The following is a 13,663-nucleotide window of genomic DNA, read 5'->3' as shown; positions in this document are numbered from 1 at the left end:
ATGATTATAATATGAATGTGATATAAACTTTCTAATTAGAATATTCTTAGAATGCACATTTCATTACCTGCAATTTTATTATAAATAATACACTCTGCTTGTTAACTAGGAAGCATTATTTGGTTTCTTGTTTGTTTCTGTATCCAATTTCTGACCAGCTCATCTTGATTTGCAAAGCTGTGCATAGTTTGGAAACTGGTTTCTTTAGGGTGGATCGACAGTAGAACAAAACAGGTCTTTGTGGGAACTTGTTCTGTGAGTGATGTGTGAAGCAGTATAAATGGAGATGTTGTACAGCATTCACATGACTAGCAGGCACTACTCTACAAAATTAAACTTGATTTTCATGTCTCAAGAAATGAATGAGAATAAGCATGAGAATGAATAGAACTTTCCTTTTAAAATAGCTGTAGAAAGAAAAATGTGTAATTTGCTTTATCATATTTTGGCAAACTAGAAAAAGTGAATTACAGACATGTGAGTAATGAAAGCTAAGTAGTAGTTGCTAGGAATCTCTCTGCCTGGGGCAAAGAAGATGGCAATCTTACCCTACTCACACCTATGTTTACAACTAACTCTGTTTTGTCAATTTTAATTTTGTTAATTTTTTTTATTATTAAAGTATAGTTCATTTACAATGTTGTCAACTCCTGCTGTACAGGAAAGTGACTCAGATATACACACATACACACATTTCCTTTCTTATCTTTCATCATGGTCCATCCCAAGAGACTGGATATAGTTTTAACTGTGCAATACAGTAGGAACTTGCTTATCCATTCTAAATGTAATAGCTTGCATCTACTAACCTCGTTGTTTACTGGCAACTAATTTTAGCATGTACCTCCCTCATGTAGAAGATAATAGGTTATTACCATTAAGATTTAAAAACGTGTTCAAATACAAAATCAAAACAAGTTACATGAAAACAAAAGCCTTTAAAGATCATTTAGTTAAATAAGCCCCTTTCTAGATCTTTACAGGAAAAAAAAAATCATCAGTGGACGATTCCACTGGACTTAAATTAAGCATCTTACCTAAAAAAGAAAACCTTATTTATCAACGAACATTTTTTAAAGTTAGAATAAACTTTAGAGGTAGCAAAAGATACTTATTAATATACATGTAAAGTCTTAATTTATAAACATCATTAATTCATACAACACATTTTACTATAAGTGTTGTTATCCTTGCTTTAAACGTTTTATTTTCTGACATCCATCATTGGTACTACAAAACAACTCTCCAAAAGAAACTGGGTGAGTACTTCAACTCCTAAGAAGGTAGCAAGAGCAAATTGTAAATATAACATCTGTATCAATATGCTGCTGCTGAAAAATATTTCATAAAATATAAAGTATCTTTTAACAGAAGAAAGATACTATTGTAGGGGGAATAATCTGAAGATTCAAGAGCAATGAATATAATCTTTCATTCAGACTTTTTGTACATCGCAATTCTTTCAGAAATGCTAAAGGTGAAACAATGACATATTTTACTCACCTTCATTAATTTTTTTTTTTTTTTTTTTTTTTTTTTTTGTCTTTTTGCCTTTTTCTTGGGCCACTTCCCATGGCATATGGAGGTTCCCAGGCTAGGGGTCTTTTTGCCTTTTCTTGGGCCTCTTTCCACGGCATATGGAGGTTCCCAGGCTAGGGGTCTTTTTGCCTTTTCTTGGGCCGCTTTCCACGGCATATGGAGGTTCCCGGGTTAGGGGTCTAATTGGAGCTGTAGCCACCGGCCTACACCACAGCCACAGCAACGCGGGATCTGAGCCGCGTCTGCAACCTACACCACAGCTCACAAAACGTTGGATCCTTAACCCACTAAGCAAGGCCAGGGATTGAACCCGCAAGCTCATGGTTCCTAGTTGCCATGATGGGACCTCCCCTTCATTAATTTTATTTATTTTTATTTTTTATTTATTTTTGCTTTTTAGAGCTGCAATTGTGGCATATGGAAGTTCCCAGGACAGGGGTCGAATATGAGGTACAGCTGCTGGCCTACACCAGAGCCACAGCAAGATGGGATTGGAGCCGTGTATGCGACCTACACCACAGCTTCGGGCAACGCCATATCCTTAACCCACTGACCAGAGGCCAGGGATCGAACTCACATCCTCATGGATTCCAATCAGGTTCATTAACCGCTGAGGTATGAAGGGAACTCCCCCTTCATTAATTTTAAAACAAGGAATTAAAAAATTAAATTATTAGGAAAATACTAATTCTAACAGCTGCTAAATTTCCATTTCCATGGAATGGCTTTGTTCTCTCCCCTGCCTTATACCAAAATATTTTTTGCCAATATAGCTACAACAATGTAGTAATATACAGCAATACTCTAACTGTACTGATTTATTTATTTATTTTTCTTTTTTGATCCCATGCACCCAAGGCCTACGGAAGTTCCTGGTCCACTGTGACCTATGCCACAGCTGCAGGAACACTGGATCCTTACCCCTCTTCACCACAGTTGGAACTCCTTAACTATACTTAAAAGTATCTATTTTTACATTTTCTAGTAACACTCCTTTATTTCAAATTTGGTTAAAAGATAAAGCATCCCTGAATTTAGGAACTAGAATTTATATGACTAATAATAATAATGTGAAAATCTGGCTTTTAGGTTGTGACTTTCAAATTATAAAAATTTATGTATCTAAAATATACAAAATTTTATCTAAAATCCTTAATATGGCTAGAATATTGTTAGGCATAAAGTATCTTACAAAATAAATACAACCAAAAAAACATATGAGAGAATCAGATTGAGGAAAAAAATGACAGTTGGTTGGGAAAATTACAAAGTAGCCAAGAGTACAGCTGCAAAAGCACATTTGCTAGAGATGGGCCATGAGTGATATGAGTTTTTTAGCTGCCATTAAAACATAAGCTCTGCTTGCCTACCTGATTCAATGTCTATATGTACTATTCTTGTCATCGAAACCCAAAGTTTCATTTCTTAATCAAAAAGACACCATACAATATAATAAACAATGCTTTCAAAAATATCCTTACAGTACAAAGCATTTCACAGAGCTATTTTTTCCCCTGCTTCTCAAAGCAGACTGGTGTTATATAATGCCAAACACAGTGTAGTAAAAGTTATCTTCAGGTGTACAATATAGGTATAGATGTCTGATAGTCATACAATCTACGGAAATGCACTGCACATCATAAAGACATCTTCAATAAATACTTTCAACTGGGTTCTAAAACTTTCACCTTTATTATGAAAAATTCAATCATGCAAAAAAGGTTAAAACAATAATACCAATGCATATCAGCCAAGTAGTTGTCTTTGGGAATATCCCACATTCTCTATTTGCCAAACCGTTTCCTCATGGTGTAATTCAACTGACTGCTTTATCCCCTATAGTCCTGTAGGCTAGAAGTTTGGATTAAAGACTTGATTAGATTCAGGTTTAAGATTTTTTTGACATGAATAATTCATTCATGCTACTGCTGTGTACTCCATATTACTCCAAGTCAGGAGGCACAAAATGTCCAGTAATGAGAAATTTGACTGACCACATTTGACTACCTAACCACCTAATGGTTAAGGTAGTAACTGCCAAGATCTCTTTGAATTATAAAGATCAGCAATAATACATGGGGGTCATGTCATTATGCTGTTCCACAATAACATTTTGCTTCATGGTTTTAGCATCCATTCAAGGTCCTTTGAATCAATCATTTCAAATCCTAACTCTATCATTCTTTCTACATTAATTATTTTAAAAGATTGCCAGCCTACGTCAATTTTGAGGTACAAAAATATACATCAAAATTCACCCATTTTAGGTGTATAGTTCTATGAGCCTGACAACCAAAATATGGAACATTTCCATAACTCTAAAAAGCCCTTTTGTGTCCCTTTGTTGTCAGTCCCCTCTATCATTCCTCAGGCAACAATAATTTTTAATCTGATCTTACAGTGTTGCCTGGATGAAATGATCAAGTCCACAGCTATTCCTTTTTATTGGTGAATAGTATTTCACTATACAGATGTGCTATGTTTGTTCACTCACCATTTGAAGGACATTCTGGGTTGTTTCCATTTTGTGGTGCTAATAAATATTTACATACACATTGTAAATCAACTATAATAAAAATTTTAAAAATATATTTACATACAACTTTCAGGGTGGACAAGTTTTCATTTCTTTTGATTTATTATCTAAGAATGGTATTATTGGGTTGTATGATAATTTTATGCTTCATTTTATAAGAAACTAACAGTTTTCAAATTGGCTATACCATTCTGCATTTCTACTACTCATGGATGAAGCTCTAGTTTGGGGGGGGTTGTTCGTTTTTATTTTGTTTGGTTTTTATTTGTTTTTTTCTTGTTTTTGGCTGCACATGTGGCATATGGAAGTTCCTGGGCAAGGGATCAAATTTGAGCCATAGCTGTGACTAACACCTGATCCTTAACCCACTATGCCACTATACCACAGTGGGAACTCCTAAAGATCTAGTTTATCCATATCCTTTCCAGTGCTTGAAATTGTAAGTATTTTTTACTTTAGCCATTTGAATAGGTCTGTAGAGTCATCTACTATGATTTTGATTTGCATCTCCTTAATAACGTATAATGCTGAATGTCTTTTCATGTGCTTATATGCTATTTTGTATTTTCTTTAGTGAAGTGTCTGTTTAAATATTTTACCTGTTTTTTTTTCTTTTTAATTGGTTTGTTTTCTGTGCACTTATTTTCATTATCTGAACAGTGTTTTTCTAAGAGAAAAACCTTTGAAATTTCAATGATTTTTTTTTTTTTTTTTTTTTTTTTTTTGTCTTTTTGCCGTTTCCTTGAGCCATTCCCACGGCATATGGAGGTTCCCAGGCTAGGGGTCGAATCGGAGCTGTATCCACTGGCCTACGCCAGAGCCACAACAACTCGGGATCCAAGCCGCGTCTGCGAACTACACCACAGCTCACAGCAACGCCGGAGCCTTAACCCACTGAGCAAGGCCGGGGACCAAACCCACAACCTCATGGCTCCTAGTCGGATTAACCACTGCACCACGATGGGAACTCCCTCAATGAACAATTTTTTCTCATGAGGACCACGCTTTTAGTGGCAAATCTAGTAAGTCTTTGAAGAATCATGATTTTCACCTATGTTTTCTTCTGGAAGTTCAGTAACTTTAGGCTTTACATGTAACTCAAGATTTAGTTTGAATTCATTTTTGTACATGATGCAAAATGCTGATAGAGGTTCTTTTTAAATTACATGTGTGGGTGTCCAAGTTCTAGCACCACTGAATTATGTTTATATCTTTGTCAAAAGTTAAGTATGTGAGTCTATTCTGGACTCAATGTTCTATTACAGTAAGCTGTGTGTCTACTTTCTCTTCAGTACCACCCAACCTCAATTACTAGAGCTTTAAGGTCTTGAAATCAATACTATGTCTCCTCCAAATTTGTTCTTTTTCAAAATTATTTTGGCTATTCTGGTTCCTCTGCTTTTCTGTGTATATTTTAGAACCAGTTTGTTAATTTCAACCAAAAAAGAGTGTTATGATTGCAGTTAGGATTATAACTATTAATAAATTTGGGGGAGAACTGACAGTTTAACAATGCTGAATTATTTCAGTCCATCAGCATTGGATTCCTGGAATAAACCTCACTTGTCGGAGGTATATTATGCTTTTTATTTACTAGTGAATACAATATGGTAATATTTCCTTTTTTCTTTTTTTTTTTTTTTTTTGTCTTTTTAGGGCCGCACCAGCAGCATATGGAGGTTCCCAGGCTAGGGGTCTAATCGGAGCTACAGCCGCTGGCCTACGTCAGAGCCACAGCAACGCCAGATCTGAGCCACGTCTGCAACCTACACCACAGCTCATGGCAACACCGGATTCTTAACCCACTGAGCAAGGCTAGGGATCGAACCTGCATCCTCATGGATTCTAGTCAGATTCATTTCCACTGAGCCACAACAGGAACTCCTGGTTTTCTTTTTTTTAATAATGTCTTTGTCTGGTTTTAGTGTCTAGTTCAGTTGCTATAGGACTTGCATACAAGGGTTAAAAGGACTTAAAAGAGACGTAAAGCTTTTACCTATGTTAGAAGAACACTAGAATACGAAAAACCTCATAGAATAAGCTCAAATCCTTTTTCTTTCTTCCTTTTTTGGTCTTTTTAGAGCTGCATCCATGGCACACAGAAGCTCCCAAGCTAGGGGTCTAATTGGAGCTGTAGCTGCTGCCTATACCACAGCCACAGCAATGCCTGATCTAAGCTGTGTCTGCAACCTACACCACAGTTCGTGGCAACACCAGATCCTTAATCCACCGACCGAGCCCAGGGATCAAACCGTGTCCTCATGAATACTAGCTGGATTCCTTATCACTGAGCCACGATGGGAACTCCTCAAATCCTTATTTTTAAATGTTTAAAGTGGGGATTTTTTTGGTCATAAACAGAAAAATTTTATCCTAACTAGATGGAGCTCAATTTGTTATAGTTATAGCCAGCCTTTGGTTTATCATATTACATAACATCTTAGGAATCAAATTTATCACTCAATAAATATGAATGGGGTAGGAGAAAGGACAGAGTTCAATCTTCACGTAGAAATCTCTTTTGTATTATGTTTTGCAACTAGTTCTTGCCTCTTAATACTTTTTTCCCCCACTGTATATTAACAATGAGATACTGTATTGTATAATTTTCTTATAAGAATTTATTACTTTTGTAGATGAAAAATAACTTTACTGATCATTTTTATAAATTTAAATCAATATGAGCATTTATATATAAATCTTCACATTACAGAGCTTTATAAAAATACAGATAAAGAAAAAACTCTTATTACTCAGAGATTCTTTACTTTCCAGCATTTCAAGTATATATATTTAAAGAAATTTGCATTTTTTTCTGTACATGTTGTTTACAACTTCTCACAAAATTTTTTTTTTAACATTAGTTATATACTTTTTTTTTTGTCTTTGTGTCTTTTCTAGGGCTGCACCTGTGGCATATGGAAGTTCCTGGGCTAGGGGCCGTATCAGAGCTGTAGCCACCTTCCTACGCCAGAGCCACAGTAACGCCAGATCTGAGCGGCATCTACGACCTACACCACAGCTCACAGCAACGCCGGATCCTTAACCCACTGACCGAGGCCAGGGATCAAACCCACAACCTCATGGTTCCTAGTTGGATTATAATTACTATAGATAGAACACCAGTACTATATGATCCAGAATATCAGTACTGAGTTCTATTCACTTAAAACTTTCAAACATAGAAACTTTTTTAATGTAATAATAAGTAATAGTTTGAATGTCTATTACTCTCAGAAATACCTTATTTGGATAAATTACTGAGTCTAATTATTTTTATGTATTTTTTTTATTTCACAAAATGGACTAGTCATATAAATAGACCAGAAATATTTTTCAAGTGAGTTTCAGCAATAAAATTGGTTATATTGTCATTTAAGAAAAAATATAAAACCAAGGTTACTATAGGCTTACGTCTTTTTAGGAAACTACGTTTGTTTAACATAGCTAATTAGAAATTAGATATCAATGTTTATAAATAAAATATTACCTTAGTGCTCTAAAATACTTGATATACATACATACATAAATACATACATACATCAAATACATAAATATTTGAGTTACCAATATTTGATTTTTCACTATACAAAATTCTAATTAGATACCTAAAGTATAAAGTGAGGTATATTTCTACCGTAAGCTAAAATAATTACCTTCCCTCAAGTCTAGTCCACTGTCCTATCATTCACTCTACATTCATCTTAAGGATTTTAATGCACCAATACTAACCTGAGAGAAGTGAAAATATACACTAGAAATATTCAAAATTCTCCTCTTGTTTAATATACTTATAATACTAGCTTTTTCTAGTCAAGAAATATTTGATGCCCTTTCCAATTTTGTTTTTTACTGCCAAAATCTTTAACAAGACATCTGCAAAAATAAACAATTGGATTTTCATACGAAGACTGAATATAAAATGAGTTCTGACCACCCCAAACAGAGGACTATTCTCTCAAAAAGTGGGTAGAGCTATTGTCAGCTGCAATTATACAGAAAGAGGCTATGTACAAACCACCCAAACTACCTATTGGTTTATTTCAGCAGCCTTGCAAACTACCCAGATTTTCACTGACAAACTTAATTCAAACACTTAAATGAGCCACACCTGCCTACAGGCAGAAACATGCTTTTGCGGTATCTTCTTCTGGCAGCAGCAAAACCTATTAAGAAAGCAATTTTTTTCTAAAGTATATTTCACTCACTTACTTTTATTTATTTTGTCTTAGGGCTGCACTCATGGCACATGGAAGTTCCCAGGCTAGGGGTCGAATTGGAGCTGTAGCTGTAAGTCTACACCACAGACACAGCAACGTGGGATCCGAGCCGCCTCTACGAGCTACCCCACAGTTCAAGGCAATGCCAGATTCCTCACTCAGTGAGCGAAGTCAGGGATTGAATCTGCATCCTCATGGATACTAGTCGGATTCGTTTCTGCTGTGCCACAACAGGAACTCCCACTTATTTAAAGGAAAAAATTAAAATAACTTGGTGCTGCATATTTTAACAAGCAAATATTTCTGAGGGATTCTAACAACCAAACCACTGCACGGATAAACCAACCACATCTTTAAAAGGTATGGTCAATTGGAAGAGGACACTCTGGTATAAAGATTTTTAGTCTTGTTCTAAAAGGCACAACTCAGTAGGACAAGTTATGAATGTTAAAAAATACTTTATAGAGGGACCCATAATGTAACACTAAAAACAAATTTTAAGCAGAACAAAGATAGAATAATCTCCTGAGGACAAGAGAAATTTTGCCTTTTAACAATTAAAACATGGGCACCTTAGCATTGAGAACTATGTCTAGATACTCATGTTGCAACAGGAGAAAGGGTGGGGGGGGAATGTAATTGTAATGTATACATGTAAGGATAACCTGACCCCCTTGCTGTACAGTGGGAAAATTAAAAAAAAATTAAAAAACATAAATAAATAAAAATAAAATGAAAGGTCTTCAATGAAAAAAAAAAACAAACAAAAAACATGGGCACTTAGTGTTTTAAAATTATGCACTTTAAACGATCTTTGAGCTATCTTCATTACTAACTATAGGGCACTTTTAGTAAATAAATAACCCAAGAATAATTTCACTAAGTGGAAGCAGCTTTATTGTCAGATCAGTTCTTTGAGAAGTGGGCCCTTCCTCCCTCAAAATTTTGCTATAAATGGTCAAATTGTCAGTGGTTTTTCCAAGGAATAACATTTGTCTTTCCAGAAAAAAGATTCACCTCAAAAAGTAAGGTTGTATTCCAAATTCCATTTGCTCCTTCTCAAGATCTGTTGCTAATACTTCTTTAAAATTATCCATTCCTCAATATTTAGTCATCAACTTACTCACTCCTGACTACTCTCTCTCTTTCCTTCAACTTAGCTGTCTAGGCAGTGCTCCTTTCTTTCTACACTCTTTACTCTTGATCAACTTAACCTGTAACTACAGCCTCAATAGTGACCTCAGTGAAGATTATATTCAATTTTTCCCCAATCCTAATGACTCTCTGGAAGTCCTATATCTCACACTGCATGAAGGATATCCACTTTCTTCCTCATGGAAATCCCTGAAACACCTCAAATCCATGGATTAAGTAGCAATCACTATCTTAGCAAAAAAATCTGTTCCTCCTTTTCCCAAACTTTATCCTTAAAGTCTTCTTGTAGTCTCAGGTACAAAATCTCAGGTCACCTTTGACTCGCTCTCTCCTTTTACCAAAATGCCAGTACTGACAAAATCAATTTTTCTACAATGTTCCCAACTTCATCTTCTACTTTCTATCTCCCTGCTTCCACATATTGGATCCTCATTTCTGATCTGTATTACTGAAGTAGCCCCCCAAATGGAAGACAGAGCCTGAAAAAGATAAAGGGAGACCAAAATGTCAACAGTTATGTTTTAATATCATCTGTCCATATGCCTCATCTGTTCAGAAACCTATATTCCTTAAGGCACTCTTAAGACTGATATTCAGACCTCTCCAAAATTTGATCTCTACTTTCTTTTCTGGTCTTATCACCTGTTTTTCCTGCCTATGCATCTATGCACCCCCAAGTAAACAAATTTAGGAGTAGGGATACCGACTGCCTCCTCCTAAGTCTTTGCTCTGCCTATAATGCATCTCTGCTCCATATTTTCGTGCTGAAGTTTAATTCTTTGTTCAAATTCTAGCTTTGCCTTCCAAGCCATCCTTCAAAATTCCTTAGAGTATTTTCCATATCCTTCAATTCAGAAGATGTATAGAATACCTAATATGGCCAAGCATATATTACATATTAGAGATACAATTTTAAAAAAAGAAGAGGTAAAGTTCTTACCCTTGAGCTAGTAAGCAGGCACATAAAGAGATGGTTTGGCAGCGTGGAAATTATTATAACAGATATAAACAAAGGGTGCTTTGGGATCATATTCTACCTAACAAAGTCTGAGTTCCAGTGCAATGCATAGGGAAGTCCACATGGAGGCATGAGAAAGTATATGGCCCTTTGGGGGAAATGAAAGCAGTTAGGAAGAGCCAAAGAGCAGGTGTGAGGAGAATAGGAGGAATGAGCTTAGAAGAGAACGTATTTACCAAGCCAAAGAATACAGACTCTCAAACAGGAAAGGGACATCACTGAATAAGAGCCTAAAGCAGCAGTTAAAGACAGGACTAGAGAAAATATGGAGATCCATAAAGAAGTTGCTGTAGTAACCTAAAAATAATATACTAAAACACTAAAGTTGGCTGTTGACAGTGGGGATAGAAAGAAGGGTGTAGGCATGGGAGATAATAAAGATGAAAGAAATGATCTAGATTCAGTAAATAGTTAGAGAAAAGATGACTAGATGAGAGTCAAAGCCAAGACTCCAGAGAAGAATGACTTTTAAATCAGTTCTCAAACTCTACAGTGTATATGTGTGTATATATATATATAATAAGGCTCAACCCAAATGCCTATTAAAAATCAAATTTCCAGGCCCCACTACTCCCTGAGAGTATGATTTTATAACTCAGGAGCTTCTGTCACACCACACTTTGAGAACCTGTGCTAAAGGGATGGGGGAATGCTGTAGAGCAGGAAAGAGCTCAGACAGTAGGCTTCTGTGATAACAACCTTTCTCACCTTCCTCAGACCTAAAGGTACAAATGAAAAGGATCCTTGGAAAGCTAGTCATACAGACTACAGTATCAATCTGAGATCAAATGCAGGGGAAGATAATTACCAGGGTGGTCTCATTTGTGGTTTGAAGGCTAAGTATATTAGAATCACCTGGGAAAATTGTTAAGCATGATGACTCATTGGAAATTCTCCTATGGCTCAGGTGGTTAAGGACCTGGTGTTGTCACTGCAGCAGCTTGGGTTACTGCTATGGCATGGGCTTGATCCCTGGCCTGGAACCTCCATGTGCCACAGGCACAGCCAAAAAAAAAAAAAGAATGATGACTCCTGGACGCAACACCAAGATCTAGGTGATCGATAATTTCTGACAACTGGAATTCTGCATTTTATACGAGCTCTCCAGATGATTCTTTTGTGTGTGTATATGTGTGTGTGTGTGTGTGTGTGTGTGTGTGTGTGTGTGCGCGCGTGCCTTTTAGTGCCGCATCCGCAGCATATGGAGATTCCCAGGCTAGGAGTCCAATTGGAGCTACCCCTGCTGGCCTATACCACAGCCACAGTAATGTCAGATCTGAGCTGCATCTGTGACTTACACCACAGCTCACCGCAACATCAGATCCTTAACCCACTGAGTGAGGCCAGGGATCGAACCTGCAACCTCATGGTTCCTGGTCGGATTTGTTTCTGCTGTGCCACAACAGGAACTCCTCCAGATAATTCTTTTTTTTTTTTTTTTTTTGTCTTTTGCCTTTTGTTGTTGTTGCTATTTCTTGGGCCGCTCCCGCGGCATATGGAGGTTCCCAGGCTAGGGGTTGAATCGGAGCTGTAGCCACCGGCCTACACCAGAGCCACAGCAACGCGCAGGATCCGAGCCGCGTCTGCAACCTACACCACAGCTCATGGCAACGCCGGATCGTTAACCCACTGAGCAAGGGCAGGGACCGAACCCGCAACCTCATGGTTCCTAGTCGGATTCGTTAACCACTGCGCCACGACGGGAACTCCCAGATAATTCTTAAGCATACCAAAGTTTAAGAACCACTGCCATAGGCAGCTGAAACAAGTTACATTTTAAGAGAGTATATGTTCTCAACTTCACCTGTGTCACTGGGAGTACTACTACTAAGGAGGTGATATACTTTTCCTCCAAATGAAAATTGATTACTGTAGTTGAAACATCACTGGTTAGTGTGAGAGAAATAATAATAATAAATAATGACATGTATATAATACCTTCTGCTGAAAAAAAAATCAATATTCAAGGTTAATTATATCACTTCCTCATGACTACCTTGAGGGATAAACAGTATTATTCCTGTATTACAGATAAAGAAACAAATCAAGGCGTTTTAATAATCTGCCTACAATTACACATCTAATTGTGTATCAAGTCATACAATCAGGTCTCGAGAACACGCCCTCCAACTCCAAATTCCATATTTTGCCCCACCATTCCACACTGTCTCTCTTTTACAAACTAAACCTCAGTCTAATTTCCAGTTTCTCCATTGAGAACATTACTTGATTGGGAAGATGCACTTTGATTTCCAACCAAGTAACTTAGAGAAACTTTTGAAACATACAGCATTGGCTAGACTATTGGTATGCTTGAGGGATGTATCAAATATCTGAAAAAGTCTCCACAATAACCTCAGAACTGGCCGGAAAAACTTAAAGACATAAATTAAGAATCCGCAAGAGCTATTATTTAAGAAGCTTTCTCAAAGTTTAATACCAAATCACCCCTAGATTCTTACTCTGTAAATACCAAAATCCCTAATTCAAACATGGCTCACACTAGTACAGCACTGTATAAAAAACATCTGTTTTCTACTCTGACTTCCTCGTGGTCAGGAAAAATAGAATTTATATCAATAGTTTCTGGCCTCTATTCCTATTCCTGGAATTTAGGCCAAATCTAAATGTGCTAAAAGCTGGGAAATTATTTCTTCACTCTTCCCTATGTTTTAACCCTGCCTTAGTTAAAAGGTCAAATGTCAGACCAAATCTCAATTAACTATGAAATCTAAAATTAGAACATCATGGGAAATCTGGATGATTTCTAGATCAGTGATTCTCAATCTCTGTTTCTGCCTCTACTGTTCACATCCCCATATTACTCTCATCATCAAATACAGAAAATAATACATCTTAATTGACAAAAGAGCAATGAATATTTTGAGGAAGGACAGAGAATAGTGATCCTGATACATTCTCTTCCAACAGAGGATGTTTATATCAAAACCAGAGGAGACAGAGCTAAATACAAATATTTCTATCTTCTCAAGAAATGTACTATACATATCATATCATTTGACTCCGTGCTTGGTTGTTTACAGTTCTGGTCAATGTTCTTTTGCTTACGCAAGTCTTTGAGTGATTTCACATCTTTGGGACATGTCTGTACTTTGGCCAGGTGTCTAGTCAAAAGCATGCTCAGGGAAGAGTTATTTATTTACATCATTTATTACAAAACAGGTCTTTTTGGTT

At 36.6% G+C, this 13,663-nt stretch overlaps 1 protein-coding gene across 3 annotated transcripts in view; it reads right to left on the bottom strand.

The window, feature by feature from the left end:
- C1H9orf85 (chromosome 1 C9orf85 homolog) overlaps nucleotides 1-13,663 on the bottom strand; it is a 65,506-nt gene that overhangs the window by 32,852 nt on the left and 18,991 nt on the right. The window lies entirely within an intron of this gene.

The sequence above is a fragment of the Sus scrofa genome, chromosome 1, assembly GCF_000003025.6.
Source record: "Sus scrofa isolate TJ Tabasco breed Duroc chromosome 1, Sscrofa11.1, whole genome shotgun sequence".
Classification (NCBI taxonomy): domain Eukaryota; kingdom Metazoa; phylum Chordata; class Mammalia; order Artiodactyla; family Suidae; genus Sus; species Sus scrofa.
Note: the sequence above shows the minus strand (reverse complement) of the source record. Positions and strands in the feature narration are given on the sequence as shown.